Source organism: Berghia stephanieae, chromosome 10, assembly GCF_034508935.2.
Source record: "Berghia stephanieae isolate SIO BIC M18660-M18661 chromosome 10, UCSD_Bste_1.3, whole genome shotgun sequence".
Lineage (NCBI taxonomy): Eukaryota > Metazoa > Mollusca > Gastropoda > Nudibranchia > Aeolidiidae > Berghia > Berghia stephanieae.
In genome coordinates, this window is record NC_088369.1 from 25,647,019 (window position 1) to 25,652,018 (window position 5,000).

At 39.4% G+C, this 5,000-nt stretch overlaps 1 long non-coding RNA gene across 1 annotated transcript in view; it reads left to right on the forward strand.

The window, feature by feature from the left end:
• Positions 1–2,829, forward strand: part of LOC144956060 (uncharacterized) — a 45,559-nt gene extending 42,730 nt beyond the window's left edge. Inside the window, exon 2 of the long non-coding RNA XR_013641863.1 lies at positions 2,235–2,829. This is a non-coding gene — a long non-coding RNA (uncharacterized LOC144956060). The remainder of the gene's footprint in view (positions 1–2,234) is intronic.
• Positions 2,830–5,000: the final 2,171 nt, after the last annotated feature.

Below are 5,000 nucleotides of genomic sequence, written 5' to 3' on the forward strand. Positions count from 1 at the left end.
ATTTTACACCTGAGTACGGTGAGATAATGTGAGTAAAGAGCCTTTTCCAAGGACTCAACTATGCGCCGAGCGCGAGGCTCGAACCCAGAACCTTCCGATCCGAAAGCGAGTGTCATGCCATTAGACCACATAGCCTTCTTCTTCTTCTTCTTCTTCTTCTTCTTCTTCTTCTTCTTCTTTCTTCTTCTTCTTCTTCTTCTTCTTCTTCTTCCTCTTCTTCTTCTTCTTCTTCTTCTTCTTCTTCTTCTTCTTCTTCTTCTTCTTCTTCTTCTTCTTTTTCTTCTACTTCTACTTCTTCTCTATCTTCTTCATTAAAATCAAAAGTCTTCGTACAGTCCATTCCAATAAAATACCAGTCCTGTTCCAACATATTTGTTTTCATTCCATACACGAAGTGTCTACTTGGAATCAAACCCACAATTTGCAAAGCCATCAGCGTTATTCGAGATGTACTTGTTCTAACGGGCCAGTCAGGTTTGTGACAAAATGAAGGGGAAACAACTCAATCTACTAAATTGACCAATAACGACAATTTCCACAAATTCACGCCCTCAATTTCCAAGTGAGGAATTCTCTGCAATAATTACGTCCCTTCCGCCCTAATCATTAGCATTATTATTTACGGTTACTGCCCTTGGCAGTCCTTTCAGACTTTGCGGTTTTATTTAGCCTCATTCCCGGCAGACAGTTGGGTGGTTATGGTGATGCGTTTCGTAGGAAAGTGTTCTTATACGCAAATGTCATGGGTTCGAATCCAAGGTATATAAGATTACATATACTTCTATGTCGATTCGCGATGTTTTGATATTACACTTGGTAGAGCATTCGCTTCCCATGTAAAGGGTTCGGTTTCAACCTTCTTTGCTGTCGATATTTTTCTCCCTTGCTGTCCACCTAGCAGTGGTCGAGTATCTCGGTATGATAGATAGTAAAAATAAAACAACTTGACCTTCTAAATAGAGGAATATAAACAAAATGTGCTTAGAAGCGCTTTATCTATGCAGTCCTAATCCAATAGCAAAATGCAAAATCAAGGACAGGACATGACGTGTGTGAGGGGATGGAGACGTCCTTATCCTCTGATGTTCAATAAACACTTAAACAACCACGCCTCTCAGACCGTTGTCATACTGTAAACAATGGTCCTGATTGGTTGACATAGCAAACTATGCAGGTTTTACTATGTTCAATAGACACTTAGATAACCACTCCTCTCAGACGGACGTCATACTGTAAACAATGGCCGTGATTGGTTGACATAGCAAACTACACAGGTTTTACTATAGACAGAATGCGCTTGGCTAAGAATCGCATAACATTGCCATTCGGAAATAAAAAGGACCAACACACAAAACTATGTGTAATCTTGAACGTATATAGTCTGGTTAATACAGTTTAGTGAAAATTACTCATAAACGCGGATGGCAAAAAACAATAACAAAGGCTTGAGTGACGTCATCTTCGTTCTATCTATAGATGGTATTTGTCTAAGTAAAATTTCCACAGCTCTACCGCTTGATCAATATAACCAACACAGATAATCATGTGTAAACGTATACGTTTATAATCTGATCGAGAAAATCGTGAGATAACTAGCCAGGCAGTTGGTGGTATAAAAAACAATAAGGATGATCAGATAGAGGTCGATATCATTCACGTTATTGATTATAAACAACTGACTATGTTTGTCCGAGCACGTGTGAAGGTGTGTCACAAATTACATGTTTTGATTGGTCAAAAAATCTACTGGTCAATTTTTGTGTTGTGTGATGCAAGGAAGGGCTCACACTGGAGACGCGTATTCTTGTCAAGAATATGAGCGTTAAATCGTCCCATTGAATCGGGTAACCTTTTTGGTGTAATGGTAGCACGTCTGACCCGTAATCGGGGTCTGTGGTTCGAACCCCAGTCACGAGGTGGATTATTTTTTAGGGATTTTTAAGATTAATTTTTTTCTTTCTTGCTTTGTCTAGCACTGTTTCATACACCCCCCCCCCCTCCCCAAGATCTTTAACATTATCTTGGTGATTCAAATGTCCCAAAGAGATTGATAAAGAGTTTTAATTCAATCTGTATCTCGGTGAAAGTCATGAAAGTTATCTCCCCATTTTCTAACCCTAGATTCTATATTTAGCATCTGAATTAACACGACATAATATCGCTTTAAGTCAAAATTATCTAATTACCTTGAAATAAATTCGTATTGATTAACGCTTTCAAATATTTCAATATAGGTCAACGGCATGGCCACACCACGTGACAGCAGCCATTCCACGTTCATCATGACATCACCAGACCAATCAGGGCGATACATCAAACCTCGTGAAAACGGAAGCGTATCCTCCCCAACACAGAGCTCTGCCATTTCTCTCAGCGACAGTTTCGTATCCGAGTCTCCCAGTGTCAGGTGGGGACTCAGTGACGTCATTAATGGACGGAGTAGCACTCTCGATAGCTTTCGTAGTGGATCGTCTTCTGCTCTAAACACGCCCACGAATTCAGAAGTCATTACTCTAAGGGAGGTAAATATTAAATGAATGAAACTTGACAGTGATATTAATCTTCATTATTATTATAATTTTTTTTTTTTTTTTTTTTTTTTTTTTTTAAATTTTAACGTGACTATCCGTTTCAAAACAGTGTAGTGTGGCAGTAATATTGATGCTGAAAGTTGAATTTACGATTAAAGATATTTTTTTTTAAATATACGCTTTTATTTGGGAATGTGAGTTTTGTTTCTTAATCTTCCAGAAACTTATTTTTTACTTTCCTGGTCTGGTTCAATCCGTTAGAATTCCAGATTGACGGTGGGTCGCATATAGTGTGTAATGTGTTTACACCGACGTGGTCTGACATCCAAACCCCCTTTCTTATGGGCCTAGTTTAACATTGTTGTATTGAACAATATTTTGCGTCATTTTCTTTTTTAGATTTCCATTTCAATAATGAGCCCATATGGAATTGGGTTATCAGACCTTTGAAAAGGTGCACGTCGGTTTAAACCAAAAATATTATATTTTTGATTATTTTACCTTGCCATCCGCTTCACTCAAATATCAGACTGATGCTTTTTGTGGCTATGATAAGGGACATGTTGTGGTCTAAGCTGGCAAGGTAGATTATTTTTAATGATAATCCCGATGCTATTACTCGGGACAATAACACCAGGTGTTGTGTTTTTTAGGACCTGTAAGTAATTGTTCGATTCCAAGATCTGTGTGGCAGAATGTTTAGTCTTTCGAAATGTCTCTCTACTTGCATTCTCTGACTGTTCTCAGGTCCAAATGGAGTATCTCATCGGCGACATCTTTTTCTATGCGACTATATGGTCTAGTGGTATGACACTCGCTTCGGATTGGAAGTTCCTGGGTTCGAGCCTCGCTCGGCGCATAGCTGAGTCCTTGCAAAAGACTCTTTACTCGCATTCTCTCACCGTACTCAGGTGTAAAATGAGTACCTGGCCGTTAACAGCGTCGTCTCTATCCGAAAAAGATTGTAATATCGCCTAACAAACGCCATGGCCCATCCTACACACTAAGTGTTGCTGTTGGCTAGAGACCCCTTGTAAAGCACTTTGAGCACGATTAGTGGATATCGCGCTATATAAAAAAAATGCTCAAAAAAGCTCAATATTAACACATTCCTTATCAACCATAGGAAAATCGTCACATTCGTTACGATCCTTACCTTACCCGGGTTCCATCTCTTTCTAGAGGTCGGATGTCATGGCCTTCCATCCTTCACGGTCCATTGCAGCCTCATTACAGTCTGCCATGCGCCGTCCTGTAGCTTCCTTGATGCCATCTGTCCAGGATTTCCTTTGTCTTCCTCTGCCTCTCTTTCCTTCAATTCTTCCCTCCATTATCCTTTTTTCGAGACTATCATGTCTTCGCATATGTCCAAAATATGACAGCTTTTTGTGCTTCACAGTCAAAGGAAGTTCTTTTTGTTTTTGGCCCATTAGGTCGAGGACTTCGATGTTTGTTTTTCTTGCTGTCCAAGGTATTTTCAGCATCCTCCTGTACGTCCACATCTCAAAAGCTTCAATACGTTGTTCTGTCTGTGCGGTTAGTGTCCACGTTTCACAACCATAAAAGAAAATGGACCACACATGGCATTTGGTGCATCTCATTCGTGTTCGGATGGAGATATTTGTGTTGGTGAGGATTGACTTTAGTTTCCTGAACGCATTTTTGGCCAGCATTATTCGTCTCCTGATCTCTTTGTCAGACTTTGCATCGGATGTTACCAACTGCCCCAAGTACGTGAACTCCTTTACTTGTTCCACTGGACACTCTTCTATTTCTATATCTATGTCTATGGGCTCTTTCTTTTTGTTATCACCATTGCTTTTGTCTTCTTCGCATTCATGAACAGCCCCTTTGCTTTACTCTCTTCGTTCACTTTTGAAAGTAGCTTCTGTAGGTCTTCCTTACTTTCCGCCAACAGGACAGTATCGTCAGCGTAACGTAAATTGTTGATGTTGTGGCCACCAACCTTCAACCCTTGTGCTGTTTCTACTTGCCGAAAAATAGACTCTGTGTATAAATTAAAACAAGCAAGGAGACATAACACATCCCTGGCGCACTCCTTTTCTTGATTTCAATTGCATCTGTTGTATCTGCCTGCATTTTTATCTGAGCCTTTTGCTGCCAGTACAGATTTGCGATTAGAGCCACATCATTCTCTTCCACACCTATTGCCACAAGGTCCTGGATAAGTTTCTGATGACTAACAGTATTAAATGCCTTTGAGTAGTCGATAAAACAGGCATATATGTCTTTTTGGACCTCTAAGTATTTTTCTGACAAGATTTTAAAGTCGAAAATTGCCTCACTTTTATCATTCAGATTTCTTTTGTACATCACACAATCTAAAGAAAAATGTTTCATCAAAGCTATAAAAACGTGACACTGTGTTGTAGAGTTCATTTTGCTGATCAATATTATGCATAGAATATATTTGTTGCCTCTCTGTTTGAGTAAGTAAAGACTAATTTT